At 36.5% G+C, this 24,288-nt stretch overlaps 1 protein-coding gene across 1 annotated transcript in view; it reads left to right on the forward strand.

The window, feature by feature from the left end:
* The first annotated feature begins 1,591 nt into the window (after nucleotides 1–1,591).
* The window catches only part of LOC109070119, a 38,670-nt gene continuing 15,973 nt past the window's right edge, over nucleotides 1,592–24,288 (forward strand). The window contains exon 1 of the mRNA XM_042719545.1: nucleotides 1,592–1,674. The gene's annotated coding sequence lies outside the window, so the exon portion shown is untranslated. The remainder of the gene's footprint in view (nucleotides 1,675–24,288) is intronic.

A 24,288-nucleotide genomic window follows, 5' to 3' on the forward strand; every position in this document is an offset into this window, starting at 1 on the left:
TTATAGTTGCATTGCGTTTTGAGCATTCTCGTGTTTTGTTGTACCTTAATTAAATTATATTGCAGATGTGGGCAATAACCTGGTTAGTCTGATTTTCTGGTTGCATTTTCGTGTTAGCTGTACAGGCTTTTATTAAGTATTACCCTTATATTTACACTGTGATATTGCGATATGTGTTACTATCAGATTGGTGTTATAGATGCAGTAGCTACTGCTTTTTTAATTGCATTATACGTTGTAGTACTACTTCGCTGTATTGGCCGAATACTGGTTCTATTTGCAGTTGTTTGTTATAAAATATGTTTTACATATGTTTTACAAACATTTATAAACACAAGCTATTTTAATTCCTTCCCTCCACAAACAGATCTCTAAAACTAGCCTGTCACCAATCCAAATGTTTCCATATTTGCAGACATAGCTGGGTGCCAAAATAATAATTTATTACGTCTAGGTTTTACACTTAACTTTGCATTTCGACGTAAATCCTCATCCTTTACAAACGCTAAAACGCACAGTGAGTCTCTGTTCACGCTGACGCAACATTGCGCTATGTTCATTTGGCACTGAATTTTATATGTTTCATTAACTGAGTTAATGACTGTGGATTGTTCAATTAACCAATATGAGTTTGGTGATGACCCGACTCAAACAGTTACTTGGGGTGAATGTTGGGTTGCTGTTGTATGAGTTGAAGTATGGGTCAGTTAGTATTTTCATAAAATCTACCTAGTGTAACAGAAAGGAATAAAAAATCTTGTGATATTAGTAATTTCAATACCATTAGGGCCAGGATAGTCGAGTATGCCATTGGGTGCGCGCTTCTTCTTGTTACATAAGCCACGTGTTGTCACCGTAAAAACTTTGAGACCTGCGTGCAAGCGCCAAAAATATGACAGATTGTTGAAATAGCACAGATTCCTACAATCACAGCATCTGTAAAACTGAACCAGAGATGATAAATTCAGAAAATAAGATGAAAATAACTGGGCGTTTTCCTATTTTGTATGTAGAAAACTGAAAGTTACATTTACTGTAATTGAGTTCTGAACTAAATTCAAGAATCATACATTTCATATATCTTAATTTTCATCATAAATACAGAGTACACTGAATGAAATCATTCAATCTGAATTCATAGACTATGCTGTAATGAAAAGAACTGAAAAGAAAATATAATTGTATATAATGGTATATAATTGTATATAATGTTATATACACTATAATTCATTACCTTTCAGATTGATATGTTTGGTTTGGTTATTATTGTACATATGATATTATTATCTGTCAATTAAATTCATCGACCATGCCTTCCCAAAGTTGTCCAGCAGTAAGGAGCAAGGACGGTGAATGGAGCAGATTGGAGAGGAGTAATATGAAGAAACAGCGGTGGCGCTAGTGCACTGTTTTTAGTTTGGGATCTGCTGTTAGAAGGAAGAGAAGAGAAGAAAGCAGGTGTGGTTTGTGCTTCACATTCCTGTCCAGTTGGTGGCGCTGCTGCACGAGATCTGTTGTTAACTGGACTTTGATTTTCTCCAAGATGAAGTCGTGTCAGTGACAAACATCAATCGTGAAGATCGCCACAGGTGTTTAACGCGATCACAAACCGAAAGTGTTTTAAAGACTTCTGGATTCTGTTCCTGCAGCACAAGATCGTCTGAACTACTGCAAGTAAGTCTGAATACTTTCACCATTACACTTATTTAGGAGAAATGATGAACGCATTTCAGAGCTGTATGAAGCGTGATTTGTTAAGTTATAACTTACACCTGTCTGTCGCCGAAGAAACAAACCACCGAGAAGAAGAAAGATATTAAAACAAACCGTTTAAAGACGATCGACGTGGTGTTAAACCATTTTACAAAGTCTGTAAAAAAAATCTGTAAAAATATAGCAGTCAAAAATAATTCTAAAAGTGTTGTTTTTATTTTCCCCTTTTTTATATTTTAAGAGCGAAAAACCGAAAGTATTCTGTGGTCCAAATCCGACAATTTCTTCCGGACGAGAGACGGAGACGATACAACATTACCAAATTAATATTCTTTTAACCTTCTTAAGTAATGTGTATTGTAAACTAAAGGACGTGTGTTGTGAGTGATCTGACGAGATATTACATGGCAAGTATATTTTGTAGCATATTTTATTTATTTATTGATTGATTGATTAACTCAAAGACCAGCACTAGTTATTTTCTCTTCATCATTGCTTCCTCTGAACTATCATGATCTTGATCTCATTGTCATGTCCCAGGTCATGATGAGCATCTGTCGTCTTCAGAGACACACAAAGATCTCAGTGTGTGAGCTGTTCATCTGCAGTATGTTCAGAGAAAACTAATTCCCTTAACAGAGAGTTCAAAAGCGAGGAAAGAAGAGTCTCTACAGAAACTAGAGGGTAAGGACTGAGTCTGCTTTCAGAGAATCATTTTCACAACACTGCTGCAGTTTCAGAGCTTTTGCTGGAAAACACAAAACTCTTAACAAACTGTTTTGTTTTATATTTACAAATGATTTGCAGAACTTCAGAGCTTCATCAACTTCCTAATTAAAATAACATTGATCTTTTAAAAATAGCCAATAGATGTTAAATATCTCAGAACTGAAAAGCAAATCATCATTTACAGTCAGTTTACAGTCGCTCTTCAGCCACTGGGTCTGTACTTAAGTAAGTAGTTCAAACTGATTTTGGTCTGTACTTATTGTCAGCATGAAAATGAGGAATTATGGGGTGATAGCTGCCTTTTTATTGTTTTAATCTTTTCTTTAGTGGGTAATTATATCTGTGTAAGATCTTCAAAAGTTACAAAGTCTGCAGGGTCCAGATATTAATTTCCGAAGAAATGTGCGTCACAATGTGAAATATTATCGTCACAAATGCTGTTCAAAGAAATCTTGACACAAAGAGAAGACGAGGCTTCAGTGAGTTGTAGTGTTGTCCTCATGTTGTGGAGACAACTGTGTGTTTTGGATGTGAAATCAAACCGGCTTGTTTTTGAATCAGTGTTTTAAGATTTATTAATAACTCTGTTCCTGAGCCGTATGACCCAAAGGTTATCTTGTGTACAGCACGCTTTGATGAAGCGCCAGTTGCATTTTCTCTCCCAGCTTCCTGTGTACAACATCAGCTACACCACACCTAAATACACTGTACATAAAATACATATAAACCACACCTAAATAACTGTATTTTATGTGACACTTTCAGTTGAACAGTGAGAAGAATAATCTGAAAGGTAAGAGAGTCTGCCAAAATAAAAGCTTTATCTCTGTGAAAACGTTCACCTCAGACGTTGACTCGGGGATACATTAATTTAATAACAAAAGGACTGTACTATTACACCCAATAACAAAGTGGAAACTTTTAAAATAGTGTTCATATATGGTCCCTTTACTTTGAAGTATGCTAACAGACTGTGTAGCACTGACATTTCTGCTCTCTATTTTAGTCAAAAAAAAGAAAATGAAAATAAAATCTCTTTAATTAGATCCAGTCAAATATTTGTAAAATGATATTTAGTCTCATATATTAAGTACTTCAAAGAAAGTGTTAACAATGTGAGTCTGTAACAAGAATGACTGCTATCTTTAAAACTCTGCAAACATTTCTGTGAAGGACTAGAGAGAATGTGTGTCGATATAAAACACAGATGAAGCTCCTGTAGAAAGTTTCTCTTCTCCTCTTTGTGTCATTAGTGGAAGCTCAGGATCACATGTGTCCTGTGCAGAGTGACCGTGCCAAAGCAGGTGAAAATACCATAAGAGCTTCAGTGGAGGAAAAAAAACATCTTATCAAAAAGGTATTTATTAATCTTTGACAATATAATGTTGTGTGGCCTTATGTCTCCCAATCAACTAGATTCCCTTGTTCATAGAAAAGAAAATAATGAAATAAAACAATAAATCATGATTTCCTCTTTTATGAATTCAGGTTCCTGGAGGTTCTTTCCAGTAACACAATCACACAAGCCGCACAAGGAGGTATAAATAACCATGGAAAATAGATCAGGCCAGCCAACCATGAATATGGTCTTTACATCGATCCATAGTCATAGAGAACAAAATGCCGGTCGATTACTGTGCTTCCATTCACAATCCTCACCACTGAAGCGCTTTAAATGAGAATGAATGAGCTCATGTAGTAAAGTGTTTTTTGCTTTGTGTCCATTAGTGTAAAAGATCAAGGATCACATGTGTCCCGCTCTGCTGTCCGTGAAGAGTGACGGTTCACAAGGGTTGTAGGACCAGTCTTCAGTGAAAGAGAAACACCGCACGTACCCCAAACTGTATTTGATGTGTTTCTTAGTTTCTGTTTCCACCATAGGAATGTGTCAAAACAGTGGATCAGAGTGAATAATGATCATAACAATAAGCGTCCATATAAATTTATCACAGTAATTGTTTTTGCTCTTTGCTAAAAATGTTTACAAGATATTTTGGTCCGTGTTGTTTTTTTGCCTAAAAATGCAGTATTGTGAATTTATTTGATTTACTATCAGGCTTCATTATGAAACATTAGAATCCAGATTTTACAGTCCTCACAGGAAACCACACAGAAAAAAAATTAACAGGATCAGTCTCCTGCAGATCTTCCGGGTACTAAAACACATTTTCAAATGAAGATTTCATACTTTATAATAAAACAAATATTTTATTGAATAAGAGTGTGTTGTGGACAGAACTGTTATTCTCTAATTTTTTCTTAAGAACTCCATTAAATAAGAATGAAAGCCTATTTTTATTTAATATTTTACAGCAAAAATTAAGGTTGGTTTCATCCCTGGATTTTTGGATGAACAGTTGTAATAACTGAATAAATAAGTCTTACCAAATATAGATAAAGATTTTTCCTTGTCATGCATTTTTGTCTTGCTTTGTAGGCTCCTTGAGAGCACAAATAATCACATTTCTTTCTAAAGAAAGAACTGGAAAAGTTTAAGAAAAATCTTACAAAAAGAGGGACATCCAGTACTTTGTGTAAAGGACTTTTAATGAGAACAGATGCAGTATGAAAGAAGCAGCTCTTTGATCTCACGCGTCTACCTTCCTGAGAGAGATGAAGCAAGATGAAGCTGCTTGGATACTCTAGAAGGAGTAAGTGACTCGTGATCATCTGTAAACATTGTCACATTTTTTTATAAATATAAGAGGGAGAAAATAAGGCATATAAACAATATCTGTCTTTTTGTTTCTGTTTAGGTGAGCTGTTCTTCATTCATCAGCTAAAGTGTAGCTAAAGAAGACGTATCAATGTGTGATTTGAAGGATTGCAAAGCAAGTGACTCTACGCTTCTGAAGAACATCTAACAACAGAGCTCTATATCACTCAGTGGTGTAGTGAAACAGGTCAATACTGAACATGAGGTGAGACCGATTGAACAGTTGCTTCCAGGACGTCATGAATCAGCAGGAGATACAGTTGAGTGCAAAACATTTGTTTGAAGCACCTGAACAAGTACAAACAGATCAGAAAGTGTACTGACAAAAGGAGTTGCTACTGGGCATCGGAAAATCAGTCTCTGTGCAGAAGTTTTGTTCTGGATTGGGCCCGAAGGAAAAGAAATCAAGATATCAGCCTTCATAGTTCCTCTTCCATTTAGAGAGATGAACTGTAAAGGAGGCAAGAAAAACTAAGTTTGATGGACCTATTTTATAACCCTCAGTTTTTCCCAGAGACAAAAGGAATGAACCGACTTCCTGTAAACTTTAAGGATAATGAGACCGTGGTCCTGATGTTTCATCACCAGCCTCTCTGGATGTTCTCCTGACGAACCTCATCAAGGGAAATCTGCTTCCTTCTGCTCGTCATATGGATGTCACCGCAGTACCAGCAGGCTGCCATTAAGATTCCTCCTGACTGTATCGACCGGCTGACAGGGAGAGATACGAGGTTCAATCTGCACAAAAGGAGGACGTACTCAGAAGAAAAAGATTCACGGATGAGAATCAGGCCAAAGAAATCTTTGATCATGTTAAACAATCAAGAGGCTCTTTATCATGTGCCACATCCCAGTCTTCTGCTGGATTTCAGCCACTGTTCTCCAGAATATTTTAGAGGAGAAAAGAAAATAATGTTTTTTTATTGTGAAAAACAATCAGGCTGATGAGGCCTCCAAAACACTGCAGGAGTCAAATACTGAACGACACTCCTAAGTAATCTGACACAAATGTACAGGCACACCTTCCTCAGATTTCAGATCCAGCAGAGCGGACGAAAGTATGATGGAGAACATACACCAGATGTTTCCTGGGATAAAGATGTCCATATTTCACTGGGGGAAACTGGCATTTGATCAGCTGGAAAGAAACACATGTGATCTTCTATGACACAGATCTGGAAGGCCTGTGGTATTGACGTTTATAAGGCATCAGTGTACTCAGGCATGTGTACCCAGATCTTTAATGAGGAGGAAACAGGGATCATTCTTGGACCATGTACTGCTTCGTTCACTTGAGCATTCAAGAGTTTATTGCAGCCCTTTATGCACATCTGTTTCTAGACATGAAGAAGAAAAGTATATTTGTTCATGAGTCTAAAAAACCAGAAAAAAAGAAAAGTAAAAAACAGGATTGATTTGCGCAAGACTGCAGTGGACAAGGCACTAGAGAGTGATAATGGACACCCTGGATCTTTTTCTTCGATTTTCTCCTTGGTTTGTCACTCCCAGTCCAATCAGAGAACTCTTACAGGGTCTGTTGACGACAGAAAAATAGAAATGAGCAGAGCCAAAAAGGGAAATAGTTCAGTACATCAAGCAGAAATTTGAAGCTAATCTGTCTCCAGAGAGATCCATCAATCTGTTCTACTGTCTGAATGAACTGAACGACAAACTCTGGTGAAAGACATTCAGAACCACCTTAGCAAGAAAGTCTCTCATCTGCTGATCTTTCACCTGCCCAGTGGTCTGCTTTGGTCTTTGTGTTGTTGACATCAGAGGAGGAGCTGGAGGAGTTTGAGCTTCAGAAATTCAAGAAATCAGACGAGTGTCTCATTGATTATCAGCGGTCATCAAAACCTCCAAAAGAGCGCTGTAAGTTATTTAATATATCTTGTCATGTTTTGTTCTCATCTTAAAATTGTATTAATCTACATTGATACATAGCAGGTTTGGACACCCCTGATCTTACAGTGATTATTAAAGGGATAGTTCACACCAGAAAATTGAAAGAAAATTTGATGTTTATCTGCTTACCTGCAGGGCATCCAAGATGTAGGGGACTCTGATTCTTCAGTAGAACACAAACAAAGATTTTTAACTCAAACTGTTGCAGTCTGTCAGTCATATAATTGAAGTGAATGGGAATCATGGCTTTGAGAGTCAAAAAACCATACACAAACAAAACCAAATTAAACCCTGCAGCTTGTGATGATACATTGATGTGTAAATACACGAAACGATCGGTCTGTGGACAGTTCGGACGCTCAGGACAGTTCGGACATTGCGGTGAATCAGAGGTAAAAAACTATATAAATACTGTTCAGTTTCCTGCACAGACTGATCATTTCGTGTTATTACACATACAGTAGGGCTGTGACGGTGGCTGATTTTTCATGGACCAACAACCGCCGGTGGCGTGGTATTGATATTAAATTATTTTATATATTTATATATATATATATATATATATATATATATATATATATATATATATATATATATATATATATATACAGTGGGTACGGAAAGTATTCAGACCCCCTTAAGTTTTTCACTCTTTGTTATATTGCAGCCATTTGCTAAAATCATTTAAGTTCATTTTTTTTCCCTCAATGTACACACAGCACCCCATATTGACAGAAAAACACAGAATTGTTGACATTTTTGCAGATTTATTAAAAAAAAAAAAACTTAAATATTACATGGTCCTAAGTATTCATACCCTTTGCTGTGACACTCATATATTTAACTCAGGTGCTGTCCATTTCTTCTGATCATCCTTGAGATGGTTCTACACCTTCATTTGAGTCCAGCTGTGTTTGATTATATTGACTGGACTTGATTAGGAAAGCCACACACCTGTCTATATAAGACCTTACAGCTCACAGTGCATGTCAGAGCAAAATGAGAATCATGAGGTCAAAGGAAACTGCCTGAAAGAGTCTCAGAGACAGAATTGTGGCAAGGCACAGATCTGGCCAAGGTTACAAAAATGTTTATGTATGTTTTTGCTGCACTTAAGGTTCCTTAGAGCACAGTGGCCTCCATAATCCTTAAATGGAAACGACCAGAACCCTTCCTAGTGCTGGTCGTCCGGCCCAAACTGAGCTATCGGGGGAGAAGAGCCTTGGTGAGAGAGGTAAAAGAAGAAAACCCAAAGAGCACTGTGGCTGAGCTCCAGAGATGCCGTCGGGAGATGGGAGAAAGTTGTAGAAAGTCAACCATCACTGCAGCCCTCTCCACCAGTCAGGGCTTTATGGCAGAGTGTCCCGACGGAAGCCTCTCCTCGGTGCAAGACACATGAAAGCCCGCATGGAGTTTGCTAAAAAAAAACACCTGAAGGACTACAAGATGGATGAGACCAAGATAGAAATTTTTTGGCCTTAATTCTAAGTGGTATGTGTGGAGAAAAGCAGGCACTGCTCATCACCTGTCCAATACAGTCCCAACAGTGAAGCATGGGTGGTGGCAGCATCATGCTGTGGGGGTGTTTTTCAGCTGCAGGGACAGGACGACTGGTTGCAATCGAGGGGAAGATGAATGCGGCCAAGTACAGGGATATCCTGGGCGAAAACCTTCTTCAGGAGTGCTCAGGACCTCAGGACTGGGCCGAAGGTTCACCTTCCAACAAGACAATGACCCTAAGCACACAGCTAAAAATAACGAAGGAGTGGCTTCACAACAACTCCGTGACTGTTCTTGAATGGCCCAGCCAGAGCCCTGACTAAAACCCAATTGAGCATCTCTGGAGAGACCTGAAAAATGGCTGTCCACCAACGTTTACCATCCAACCTGACAGAACTGGAGAGGATCTGCAAGGAGGAATGGCAGAGGATCCCCAAATCCAGGTGTGACAAAACTTGTTGCATCTTTCCCAAAAAGACTCATGGCTGTATTAGATCAAAAGGGTGCTGTTCTACTAAATACTGAGCAAAGGGTCTGAATACTTAGGAGCATGTGATATTTCAGTTTTTCTTTTTTAATAAATCTGCAAAAATGTCAACAATTCTGTGTTTTTCTGTCAATATCGGGTGCTGTGTGTACATTAATGAGGTAAAAAAAAAATGAACTTAAATGATTTTAGCAAATGGCTGCAATATAACAAAGAGTGAAAAATTTTAGGGGGGTCTGAATACTTTCCGTACCCACTGTATATATATATATATATATATATATAAAAATAAACTAATGTATAAATATATTAGTCAAAATGTGCTTGTAACGAAGGCGATTTTTTTTTTTTTTTTTCAGTTTAATGCATTAATAATATTTAACATAGGGGTGGGGCTAGGGCTGGCCACCCCACTCACAACTGCTGCTTCTGTCACTTTTTCTCATGACAATGACTGAGAACAGGAGACGTTTCAAACACACGCTCCACTTCACTTTAGCGCCAGATGCAATTAAGCAAGCACGGAAACGGTCCTGTGCTCAAAGGCGCCGCTGCACGCTTGCTTTGTGCGTATCCTTTCATATCAAACCGCAAAATAAACTATGTGCATGCAGTGTCGTGGTCAGTTAAGTCATGGAATTACCAAAAAGGTGATTAAAGCTGACTTAAACTGTGCATGCATGTAATATATTTATATATATATTATACACAGTATATATATTTATACACTTCTCTGAAATCAGCCCAGCACTGTCTCACTCATATAACACACCCTATTTAACTCGTCAGTTCGTGTTTATTTGAGCACTTCTGTCAGTGAATGCCGCCTGCAAAACACTAAAATAAATATCAAAGAAATAATACAGTTAAACAAGAAAGTAGCCTAAATAAGAAAGTTAAATACACCCTGTCTAACGGACGCGAGCGACGCAGCGCGACAAAATACTCATTATAATCTGTGATGCTACACTGGATGCAGCATGACACGACATGATAAATCCCCATCCGGTCTATGAGGTACTGACACAGAGTTCAAATGTCCTGTGTAGACACTAGACAGACTAAACCTGTTGCAACGTGGCTGTGTTGTGTCTGGTTTATTTTTTTGCCACCAAGCAAGCTCATTAAATCCTCATCTGCATGCTCTCTTTGAAATAGGAATCGTTGCCATACTTCTTGTTGACATCTTATATTTATCGCTAGCTCGTTTGTATTTGGCCAGTTTGGAGATTTGTATTTGGCCAGTTTGGAGAAAGCCTCACCAAACCTGACCAAAAACAATTGTGATGGGTGGGATGGGTGGAGTTGGTTGAGGTTGGGCGATGTAGTATTTGGTTTCCCAACAAGGTCCATCGCCCAACACTTAATTAATTTGCTGAATGCATAAACTGTATTTTTCTGTGCTTAAACCTGCCAATCTTAAGGAAACGCTGTGTATGGTGTTTGAGGTAATTTGTGAATTACCATAGACTTACCATAGAATTTGCAACTATTACAGTTATTACACTTTTATACAAAACTTTGTATTATGCTTGCTATAGAGTGTGTGAATTACCATGTTGACGCAGTTGTCACGGCAACCGTCACAGCCCTATTTACACAATGTATTGTCACGATCTGCAGGGTTTAATTTGTTTTTTTGTTTTTTTTGGTGTATGTTTTTTTGACTCTCAAAGCCGTGTTTCCCATTCAGTGCAACGGTTTGAGTTAAAACTCTTTGTGTTCTACTGAAGAAACAAGTCACCTACATCTTGGATGCCCTGGGGAATCGGATAAACATCAAATTTTCATTTTTGGGTGAACTATCCTTTTAATCATATATCAATTATAAGTATATATCTCTTTTAGGGTTAAATCAGAACACATTTACTTACGCAGTTGTTTAGGATTAAAGTGCAATGCTATTTTATTAGATTAACATGGGTTTTTATGTAAAAATGCCTTCTTTCAGCCAAAACTAGCTGTTTAGTTAGCTACAGAAGAAGCACATCATGTTATTATAAAACACATTGTTCCATAATTATTTGTACTACAATATGAAGTTCAACTTCTTAAACTTCTGCTATAAAGGAGACATACTCTTGCATAACCTTAATGCATAAATGATTAACCTCCAGATTCTCCACCTCAAGACACTCATCCAGATAATAGAGCAGCACTTTTAAAAGGAAAACGCTCAGAAATGTAAGACTGGGCTTAACAAGACTTCGCAATCACTAAGAGTCCAAACACAGTATATATAGGGGAGTGGTATTGGGGAACACCTGGTGGTGATTAGCCTTAGGCACAGGATTGTGGGAAATTGAGTTCAGACACCAAATGCAAGAGTCCTGAGTAGGGCTGGGCGATGTATCGAATATTAGGGATAATATCGGAATAATTTTGACGACGATGTAAAATTTGAAAATATCGGGAATATCGAATATTCTAAAATTCAAGCATACTTTTCCAAAAGAAATGCGCCGAACATCCAAAAAAGGAACATGTAACTGGAGACTGCTCTACGCGTCTCTACTACGAGAGCTTTCATGGAGAGGGCGGTTGCCAGGATGACAACAGTTTAAAATCCCCAAAAATCAGAGGCTTCGCTGTCACATTTTCTGCCCGGTGTTTGCTTATTTTAAGCAACCTGGCAACCATGCGAACGTGGTTACTATTTATTGCGGAAAGGAAAAACGCCGCAGCCGATGATCTGAAAAAACACTAACAAGCTGGAGTTTAGTGATCTAATGAAAGTGTCGTTCAGCCAGCCTGTGTTCTGTCATGAGATCTCGACTGTATAGTTTGCGATTGTGATCGCTGAATAAATTACTCGACCGCTGATGTTTGAATTGAGAAACATGGACTATGGCCATTTGGAATATTAGAGAATTTCACAGTTCTATTTACTAGTTTTCATAATATAGACTGAGAGAGTGCAAAAGTCTTTGGTATTCATATATATATATATTTCATGTGTGTGTGTGTGTGTGTGTTTTTAGTGTCAGTGGGACACATAGTTTCATGCCACAGAGCTTCTCTCTAAAAACCGCAGACAGTTGACCAGACTTGTGTTCTTAGCTAAAAAAAACTTACATAATAACAAAACAAAAATACATATCTCAGTTTAGTTATTTCTTCCAGTTGCATAGTTTAAAGTGTGAATTGCATGCACTAAAAAGTTGACAATGTACTTTCTGTACGTGTTTTGCACTACTTTAGTTACATATATGCGTTTATTTAATAAAAAGCAGTAAGTGATCACTTGGTCTAGATTTTTTTAAACTGCTTAAATTAGCTGTGCAAATGCAAACATATCGAGATATACATCGAATATCATACAAATTTTGACTATCGAGATATATATATATTTTTTTTGCATATCGCCCAGCCCTAGTCCTGAGTAGAGTGCCCTCTACTGGAGTTCAGGGGCACTCCAGCTGACGATCGTGACACATGTATCTAACTCATTTAATTTATATCTCTTGTAGGCTAAATGATTGTGGCTTAACAGACAAAAGCTGTCCAGCTCTGGCTACAGTTCTTGGATCAGATACCAGTCTGAAAGAGCTGACACATGGAACAATAATAATCTGCAGGATTCAGGATTGAAGCTGCTCTGCAGTGGACTGAAGAATAGAAATTGCAAATTAGAGATACTGAGGTAAGTTTTGTGACATTCACTACTGTTTGGTTAGAATTCAGATCCATTTGTTAACATGGACCTCGTTAATTTGCCACAGAATTGAGGACAGAACTGTTTCAGCTCAGTGAAATTTGTAGGCTTTAATTCAAAGCATGAACTCGATAGTCAGTGTCCTATCACAGCATTTCAATGTGGTCCAGCGTGGGCTTATTTAGCCTTTCCGAAAACTTAATTTTTGGTTTCCAACATTTTTGAGGGGTTAGTGCACTTATCAATCACAAAGGCTGCATGTTTAATTAGGAAGAGTAGAAGTTCTGAATGGCTGTTAATAAAAAATCCAAAAAAGGCTGGTGACGCGCGACATGAAAGGTGCACCTAGTTTTGCGTTCACTTAATTTCCACATTTTTTTTTGGCAGATGATAGTAACAGATTTCACCATAATTGGTACAAACAAAATTGTTTATAACAGGTTCGTACCATGTGCTTGAAGTCTCAGGAAACCCTTGACAACAGGGACATATTTTTGGAGTCCGTACTTTGAAAATACTTGAATTTTATAAAGTGCAGTATATGAAAATTAGTGTTTATTTTTTAGTTTAACCAAAATTAACAAATGCAGCACATCTTATATAAATACAGAGCCGTTTTGCTGGCTTTTAGGCAGGCACCAGATCTCACGATAATTACTCCTAGTGGCCAAAAGCGGTTCTCCGCGATGATTAGTATAAAGTTGTTTGTGGTAACCTTTTTGATGGTTTCTGCATTATATTTGTTCACAACTTTTATTGCATGTGCTTTTCGTTGTGGGTTTCATTTGGGAACTCATATAAAGGTCCTGACGTGTTTTTGTGTTTGCACTGTTATCATTTACAAGAGTGGAGCGCATCTCGATCTCATGCCGCTCAGGACTCAAACGTCTTCCTCTGCATATGCTGTGAGTGTTTTGTGCTTAGGGTTCATCTGGTAACACAGTGCATGTTATTCATAGATTTGTAATAGTAAATCATTTTTTAACCTAATGCCCAAAACAGGAGGATTACATCAACATAGATTTCTAAATTGGGATTTGTTGTACATCGCGCTATATCAAAATAAACGTGTTCTAACCCTTGCTCTTAGTTTGCATGTGGCCAACATATTAAAATTACATGGATTTAACAGCCTTGAATCACCGCAGCAAAGTGAAACTACTGGCCATGCCATTGGCACCCTCTGCAGGTATTTATTATAATACATAATACAATTAAATTGGTTATGTTTATATTTTGTGTAGGCATATTACATTATGTAGACCTAGTTTATCAGGGTTGTTCTTTAAAGCCATGTAATTACTTGGTTTTGCTATACTTTATTTGAACCAATTATTATTGCCTCATTGATAGTTAAATATAAATAGTCACCCTTAAAGCTGTGTTTCTCACTTAGGTCTATTTGTATGAAATTACTGTGAGGACTGTCCTGCAGGAAAGTCCAAAACTTTGATAACTCAAAAACATTACATTATATGTTGACAGTATGAACTTTTAGTAATACCAGTGAACTGTTATAGATGCAATTTTTTATTTTATCCTGGATCCTCAGAAAAGCTTCTATTTGTAAAGTACTGCAATCTCTGAGGGTTGAGTAATTTTGATTGCAACTGTAAGTTATAATTGTGGAAAATGAAAATGGAAAAATTGCATTTGTTGTAGTTAACGTTCACCAGTATATACAAGTGCTTCTCCATATAAATTAGAATGTCGTGAAAAAGTTTGTGTATTAAATAAATTCAGTTGCACACAGACTGAAGTAGTTTAAGTCTTTGGTTCTTTTTAATTGTGAAGATTTTGGCTCACATTCATACGAAAAAAACCCACCAATTCACTATCTCACAAAATTAGAATACTTAATAGAACCATAAAAAAAAAAACATTTTTAGTGAATTACTGGCCTTCTGGAAGTATGTCATTTACGTTACATGTACTCAATACTTGGTAGGGGCTCCTTTTGCTTGTAATTACTGCCTCAATTCGGCATGGCATGGAGGTGATTCAGTTTGTGGCACTGCTGAGGTGGTATGGAAGCCCAGGTTTCTACGACAGTAGCCTTCAGCTCATCTGCATTTTTTGGTCTCTTGTTTTCTCATTTTCCTCTTGACGATACCCCATAGATTCTCTCTGGGGTTCAGGTCTGGAGAGTTTGCTGGCCAGTCAAGCACACCAGCACCATGGTCATTTAACAACTTTTGGTGGTTTTGGCAGTGTGGGCAGGTGCCAAATCCTGCTGGAAAATGAAATCAGCATCTTCAAAAAGCTGGTCAGCAGAAGGAAGCATGAAGTGCTCCAAAATTTCTTGGGGGTAAACGGCGGTGCAGTGACTTTGGTTTTCAAAAAACACAATGGACCAACACCAGCAGATGAAATTTCATAGAGTATGGTGAAAGGATGTGGAAGCTTAACACTGGACTTCAAGCACTTGGGCTATGAGCTTCTCCACCCTTCCTCTAGACTCTAGGACCTTGGTTTCCAAATGAAATACAAAACTTGCTCTCATCTGAAAAGAGGATTTTGGACCACTGGACAATAGTCCAGTTCTTCTTCCTTAGCCTAGGTAAGATGCCTGATGTTGTCTGTGGTTCAGGAATGCCTTAACAAGAGGAATACGACAACTGTAGCCAAATTCCTTGACACGTCTGTGTGTGGTGGCTCTTGATGCCTTGACCCCAGCCTCAGTCCATTCCTTGTGAAGTTCACTCAAATTCTTGAATTGATTTTGCTTGGACAGTCCTCATAAGGATTATCATATTCTTTTTCTTCCACACACTTTTTCCTTCCACTCAACTGTTCTGTTAACATGCTTGGATACAGCACTCTGTGAACAGCCAGCTTCTTTGGCAATGAATCTTTGTGCTTACCCTCCTTGTGAAGGGTGTCAACCATTGTCTTCTGGACAACTGTCAGATCAGCAGTCTTCCCCATGATTGTGTAGCATAGTGAACCAATGTTTCACTAGGGTAGAGAGACCATTTTAGGGTAGAGAGACCAACTGAGAGACCATTTTGAAGGCTCAGGAAACCTTTGCAGGTGTTTTGAGTTGATTAGCTGATTGGCATGTCACCATATTCTAATTTGTTGAGATAGTGAATGGGTGGGTTTTTTTTTGTTAATGTGAGCCAAAATCTTCACAATTATAAAGAACCAAAGACTTAACTACTTCAGTCTGTGTGCACTGAATTTATTTAATACACGAGTTTCACAATTTGAGTTGAATTACTGACATAAATGAACTTTTCCACAACATTCTAATTTGAGATGCACCTGTAATTTACCCAGCTTTACTGTGAAAAGAGTCCATTCAGGCCAAAATTCCCATAGTGCATTTATTTTCTTCATTCTAGAGCATGAACCTGTGTGACAATCTGTGTTATAAGTAAGGGATAATGTACATCCAGACGGTTGTTCTCGCAGAATAAACCCCGACAGGGTGATCAGGACCCCGACGCGAAGTGGAAAATATTAGATGTAAAATATTGATTTGAGTTGAAATATTTGAACGCAAAGCTTCCGTGAAGACAGCAGTTGTGAGCAAGCTGCAAATTCAAACTAAACAAAATAATTAAGGCAATAAAAGAATTAAGACGAAAATGTTTTAAAAACCTTACCAGTTTTGTTAGTTCTCTTATAATCCATTACAGCGTACAAAACCATCGTAGCAAAATGGCAGCAGCTGTTTGAAACGAGAGCGAAAACCGCGAGTCCGTGATGACATAATTAAATAATTGTACACCATTTTGAATCGAGTTTTAATATTTTATTAGCTAAACAAGTGCAAATCTACCACCAAGAAAAAATAGTTCAAGCAAGAGTACAGTGCCGACTGCTGTTACCCGGATGAGCCTGTGTTATTAGCTTTTGCCGGTTGTTATTGAGGGATAACATACCTTGGAATGTCGTGACTGACCAATCAGAATCAAGTATTCCACAAAGCCATGTATTTTATCTTTTACAGGTTGTTATCCAGGGATAACATACCTTGGAATGTCGTGACTGAAAAGGTTATAAAGCTCTGTTCTTCAGCTCTGAGATCAAACCCTTCACACCTGATAGAGCTGGGATCTCACAGGAAATGATCCTGGACCATCAGGAGTGAAGCAGCTCAGTGATTTACTACAGGATCCAAACTGTCAACTCAAGACTCTGAGGTGAGACCTGATGAAGTAATGCTAAATAAATGATACGCGTGTGAATTATATTATATTACATTATATTATTTCACTAATTCAGTAAGGTACACAATTTGTTGTTGAAAAGAGCTCAAACATGAAAGATGAGATGCTGCAGCTGATGTTGTTTTAATGATAAATGTCAGCACAGTTTAGTTGTGTTAAAAGTTACTGGTTAATCAGACATTTTGGGTCACTAGATGTGCTGGTGTTCAGTAGTTTGGTGCCTCAATTAACATTTATGATTGTGTTTTTGTGGACATTTCTCGTGAAAAAAAACACATTCAGTGTGATTTATTATCCTGATTGTTTAAATGTTACTGAATGCACTGTACATTAATTTCCATCAAGCTCAGATTCACAACACTGTAGATCTACTACAGCAGATCTATCACAGACCACAAAAACATGTGATGTGTGTCAGGAGAGAATCAGTGATAACACACACACACACACACACACACACACACCTGTCTGAACCTGCAGTTCCTCTTATAATGAGCAGAATTACTGTTGCATCAACACAGACATCAGTTAAATAAAACTATCCAGAGTAGGGGTGGGTGATATCAGCTAAAATTCATAACACAATATTTTACACTGTCCAGGAGATATCGATATTATATTGTGATATGAGAAAAAAAAATTACAGGCAAAATATTTTAACCTCACATAACTACTGAAGAGTCTTATTTTTATTGTGCCATTGTTTTTCTCAAAAAGTGCAAATGTGCAACATGAGGTAGGCCTGTATGAATTAAATATTGTGTTTGAGTTGGCCAGGGGTTCCCAAACTTTTTCTGCGGGACCCCCCTTTTGTAGAAATTTTTATTTATTTATTTTTTCCAGAAAGTCTCTTATGCTCACCAAGGCTACATTTATTTATTAAAAATACAGTAAACACTATAATATTGTCAATTTAAATGATCTATTTGAATGTTTTAACAAACCTGTGATCAAAGCTGATTTTTCAGCATAATTTCTCCAGTCTTCAGTGTCACATGATCTCATATCATTCTAATATGCTGATTTGCTTCTAAGGAACCATTTCTGAATATTGTCAATGTTGTAAACATTTGTGCTACTTAATATTTTTGAAATTCTTCTTTGTGTCAGAGCACTGGGGTTCATCAGAAATAGAACGGGGCATCAGTTTGTTTGATTTATTGTGTCACATCCACAGCAGAAAACATCACTGAGTTCTATTTGCTTTTGTCAAATCGAGCCGCTCGTGTCTGGTGTAGACACTTAGAGCAGAAGCATGCCTTGTTCATTTATATTTCTACATGACTCCCTGCAATACAACTCTGATTCATCAGTCGCTTCATCTATTGGTCTGTTATTGATACAAACACAACTGCTACAACTGATAACGGAGCGCAAATGTTGAGGTCATATTATGTGTAATATTTTGTGTTCAATTATTTACTTATCAGGAAAATGGCTGCATGATAAGTGGGTAAATTATACAGCGTAGTCTTTATCACCCTGCAGAGGTTTATTTTGGAAAATATTCTGCTGACTGTACACTGTCCCTCAGTTTGGGAACCACTGGAGCAGGTGATTTGTGCTCTATTAGTTTGGTCTGTTATGAGGCTCTATATGTTTGATTACTAATGCCTGTGTGGAATGGTGTTGCACACAAAGGGACAAAAACATTCAGCTTTGACTCTTTATCATCATTTGTGTTAGTCCAGTGTTTGGTGAATTCTGCTACATAATAATAGGAAGAGCCGGCATGAAAAGATCAACTAAATATATCACTATGAATGCTTAGCTGTCACAAGCTAGTTATCTCTTTGCTAACTTTCCTCAATCTCCTGCTTAAAAGCCAGAAAGATCTTCAGATTTTTGAGAATCATGATCTAGTGAGTTTTTGCCCCTGAGTTTCTTTTAAAGAATTTACTTTTGACTTTTGTCTTTCTTAAAAATATTTGTATATTTAAATGTTCAACTGTTTAAACTTGAACTAGAGCTTTTTATTACAAACAATGTTTGATAATCTTTAAATGTTTTGTGATATAATGCACACTTAATTGATTCCAGCTTCATCTTCTCTTCTGCAGGTTTTTGGTTGCTGCTGCAGATGAAGGCTGTCAGTATGTGACTGGAATTGTGGGTAAAAACCCGTTACTCCTGAGAGAGCTGAATCTGAGTGAACATGAACTAGGAGACACAGGAGTGAATCAGATCTCTGCTCTACTGCAGGATAAACACTGTACACTCAACACACTGATGTGAGTATCTTTCATCATTTCACATGTTACATGACTAGTAATGTTACAGTCGTCTATTTTAATTCTCATTTGAGTCTGACCCCACATTATAAAGCTTGGAAGAGCCAGGACATTTTTTAATATAACTCTGATTATATTTGTTTGAAAGAAGAAATTCATATACATCTAGGATGGCTTGAGGGTGAGTAAATCATGGGGTAATTTCATTTTTGGGTGACTATTCCTATTTAAGTGCACAGGGGTGGAGGAAAATTAAGGGAAATAGTAATGTGTTCATTGGTTTGTCTTTAATAACAGAACCTTATCCCTAAATTAAGTGCTATAGGGTTGGAGAAAAATAATGTTCATGTGTACAGCTTCCCACCTTCTTAGAATAGATTTATACAATGTTTTTGAATAGACCTTCAGTTAAATTTAGTCTCTAACTTCTGCTGTGACATGCTGAATGTGATCATGTTTACTGACTAAAAACTGAGGATTGAAGACTAATTTAAAAACATTGACCAAAAGCAGTAACACCTCCCTCACAGATGAACTGAAGCCCTTTAATGCTTGCTTTGATCGTATATAACACAGAAGCACATCAAAGCTGCACACAAGCAAAGTGGCCTGAAACGTATATATTACTCCCTAATTTTTGGAATTAAAACATGTGATATTACATTAACAGAGTACATTTTAACACTGAAAGAGTTTATCATTCCAGCAGATGTTACACACTTACAGTGTGTTATCTCATTAGATTTAAAGCATTATTAACCTATGCCAACACAGGAGAATTCATGCATATTTCTAAATGTGCGATTTGTTGGCGCCCTCTGCTCTGAGTTAGGCCAAATATTAAAATTACATTTTGTTGAATCACGCGCAAAGTACATGCCTTTGGTGCCCTCTGCATATAATACTTAAATTGGTTATGTTCATATTTTGTGTAGACATATTACATTATGTAGGCCTATTTTTTCAGGGTTGTTCAATACAACCATGTAATTACTTTATTTGAACCAATTATTATTTCCTCATCGTTAGTTTATATGTAAAGAGCCATACTAAAGCTTGTTTTTCACTTAGGTCTATTTGTATTACTAAAAAATATCAGATTACTCAATTATCAAAATAATCTGTAGATTACTTGATTACCAAAACAATTATTAGTTACAGCCCTTGATTAGTTAAAAAATTTAAAAATACATATTCATGAGGAAAAAAAAATCAGTTGGAATAAGGAAATGAGTTGAAAACCAAAAAAAACTAGTGCTTAAAGTCCTTGAAAGTCTTGGAATTTCATTTTGCAGTTTCTGTACGAACCCTGCTTAAAATGTCTTGAAGTTGATTTTGATTTATGAACAGACTTTTCTTGATTTGGTACATTTAAACTCAATTTTGATTTTTTTTTTTTTTATGTTATTGTAAAGTGGTTCTATAGTTGATCCTGTATCTTAATTACATTACAAATCACAAACTTTTTTTTTTTTGGTCTGACTAAAGATTCTCCAGACTTGAAATGTAACTAATATCCTCAAATCCTAGTTTTGTTTTAGTTTATGGCTGTATAATTATTTATTTATTAATATTTGCTTACATTTTTTTTATTTTTTTTTTTTTTGATATGTATGGTGTTAACACATGATGAATTACACATGAACATAACGTGTCTGATTCATTGTGTTTTCTCTTTCTGTCTTCAGTCTGTGGAGATGCAGTATTACAGAGAAACAGTGTCTCATCCTGACTTCAGCTCTGAAATCAAACCCATCACACCTGAGAGAACTGAACCTGAGTGGAAGCTGGAACTAGGAGACTCTGGAGTGAAACACCTCAGTGATCTACTGATGAACACACAATTCAAGCTGGAGAAACTAGAGTTAGTATCATTATATATTACACACACACACACACACACACACACACACACACACACAGTCTGGTGAGAGAGAACAAAGTCAAAACTATGTGAACTCCAGGGCTGTCAAGACTCTTTTTTATTCACTTAAACATCAGATGAAACCTTTATTTTCTCTTTAATTCAGATGATGACAATGTTATGTTGATGATGATCTCTGCTATGTTAGTGAATTTAGTTATAAATTTTTCAGCCTGGATCTCTTCTGAAAACCTGGAGATTTGGTTTGGTCCTCACATGACACCATGGTGTGACCCATCCAATATAACAATAAACAATAAATTAATAATAGTGATAAAATTATGGAACTCTTTTAGTTTTTTTTTTTAATAAAAAAAATGCATAATAAAGTGTGATAATACTGTTTTATTTAAAAAAGGGAGTATTAAATACAAATACAATTATTTTTTATAGTAAACCTAAAACTAGTGCTCTTAAAAATAAAGTGCTATTATTATTATTATTATTTGAAACTTAATTATTATTATTTTTTAATTTAACTATTTAATTTTTCATCTTCAAACTTAAAATCAGCAAGCTTTTATTTGGCGGGTGGTTGCCGGCAAGTAAGTCTATGTGCTTACGGGTTTAGTCTAAAGAGCGTCAGTGAATGAAATGTCACAGTTTTACATACTCATATAATAATATTAAAAAAAACCTTGCTACATGTTCTGTGTTAAGCTAACTGAGACTTGTTATAGCACTTGTGTATCATTGCTCTTTTGTTGATTCTGATTGTTTCCATTGTCTTCATTTGTAAGTCACTTGATAAAAGCGTCTGCTAAGTGACTAAATGTAATGTAAATGTAAGGTTTTGGCAATTCTTTTTTTATTTTATTTTATTATTATTATTTTATTTATTGCACTGTATGGTGTTAACACATGATGAATTACTCACACATGAACATAACGTGTCTGATTCATTGTGTTTTCTCTTTCTGTCTTCAGTCTGTGTGGATGCAGTATTACAGAGAAACAGTGTCTCATCCTGACTTCAGCTCTGAAATCAAACCCATCACACCTGAGAGAACTGAACCTGAGTCTGAATAAACTACTAGGAGACTCTGGAGTGAAAAACCTCAGTGATCTACTGATGAACACACAATTCAAGCTGGAGAAACTAGAGTTAGTATCATTATACTCTACAGCAGTTACACTGAGATTGATTTATCAGGGTACATAATTTATTTCTAAAAATGAATGTACCCTTGTGATCTTTAATGAAAATAACTATCACTTTCTCTCACAAACACATCTCTTCTCTCGTCTGATGATGTGAAGGCGGGAAAACCTGTCAGTCACATGAGATCACAGCAATAGCAAACAATTATCAGCTTTTCATCAAAAATGAATTCCTGACCTGCAGTTAAAAAAAAATAATAATAAAAAAAAAGCTGTTTCACTCAGACATGCAACACAATCAGAGGTGGGTAGAGTACCCTAAAACTGTACTCAAGTAAAAGTAAAAGTACTAGTCTGAATAGTTACTTGAATAAGAGTAAAAAAGTATCAGATAAAAAAACTACTCAAGTAGTTAGTTACTAGTTACTTTGGGTCATATACTGTATATCTATAGTCTATTTTTATTTAGATATATAGATAAAATGTATGTTGTGTGTGTGTGTGTGTGTGTGTGTGTTATAGTCTATGGTGTGTGTGTGTGTATATATATATATATATATATATATATATTATATATATATATATATATATATATATATATATATATATATATATATATCATCAGCCTTTGCTCCAGTCTTCAGTGTCACATAATCTTTCAGAAATCATTCCAATATGTTGATCCACTATCAATGATGTTCTTTTTAGCTTTCTATTCATTAAATAATCCTAAACAAAATGTCACAGGTTCCAAAAAATATTAAGCAGCAAAACTGTTTCCAGCACTGGTAATAAATCAATATATTAGAATTATTGTTTGAAGGATCATGACTCTGAAAACTGGAGTAACAGCTGATGAAAATTCTGATTTGCATCACTGAAATGAATTATATTTTAAAGTATGAATTATATATGTATAAATAACCTCTGACACAGAGAAGAGTGAAAACTCCTCACACGACGGCTAAGTTAACGAACATCTGAACAACGAACCAAATGCACATTGACGGATCTTCTTCTGTCTGTTCTGCAAAATGTAAACAAATGTATATTTATGCAAGTGTAAATATTGTGGAAATATCAATGTTAATTGTGTCTAGACAAAGGCATTCCTCCTGGAACAGAGCTAACGCGGGTTTGGAGGGTATTTATTTCATACTCTGTGACAGCTTATTTAATGTACAAATAATATTTTATTTAAAGTATAAGCAGGGGAGTCATGCACTCATTATTTTTGAGGGGGCACGAGTGGGGGGGGGGTCGTCATGTGACACACAGGAGCTACAACAGCATATTGGCAAATTATTATTCAGCATTATTTTTTTTCTCATTTTTATTAGAAACATTCCCAGACGCATGAACTATATCATGAAATATCTCGATTCTCAGCTTCATAGATTATGTTAGATAATATGCGATGGTCAAAGTAGCCTAATAATGTAATCTATTAACTATGCATAAAAACCTGTCTGTTTACTTAAGTAACAGATATGGGTGTCATGTCATAACATATTTTTAATACGACTTACTTTATATTAAATGTGAATTTAACAATGAAAGTTAATGTGATATCAAAAACGGCTACTAATCTTTTATTGTACAGAAAGAGAGCAAAGAACATTTACATTATCAAAGAACATTTTCACTGACAGTCTAGAGTTCAATCACTCTCAGAAACTCCCATTAAAATCACTGAAACTGTTAACACTGTGAAATCAATATCTTATTTACTGATTCGTACACACATCTGCACTTTGTTGTTTCTGACGAGAGAATTCTCCAGAAAGAGGTATTCAGTCAGCGAGCGAGTGAAGGAAGCACCACTCATCTGAACACCTCTGATTGGTCACTGCATTCATAAGCTCAACAGAATCTTGTGTGATTGGTTATAATGCGCAGCGCTGTAAAAACGCGTCTGTCTCTGGATCAGATTCAGCCAGCGAACACAGATCTGAATTTAGCAGCTGATGATAGACTCGCTGAACGTTCTCACGCCGGTGTGATTGTATCAAATATAGAAAATATTAATCGGCTATTTTTTGTCTTTTGGAAGCTGCATTCAGCTTGGCTTCCCTCTGTTATAAGTTACACGTACAACAAACTAATGTCATAGTGGTATCGTGTGCTGTCATCGAGTGTAGCCTAAGTT

Source organism: Cyprinus carpio, chromosome B3 (genome assembly GCF_018340385.1).
Source record: "Cyprinus carpio isolate SPL01 chromosome B3, ASM1834038v1, whole genome shotgun sequence".
Classification (NCBI taxonomy): Eukaryota; Metazoa; Chordata; class Actinopteri; order Cypriniformes; family Cyprinidae; genus Cyprinus; species Cyprinus carpio.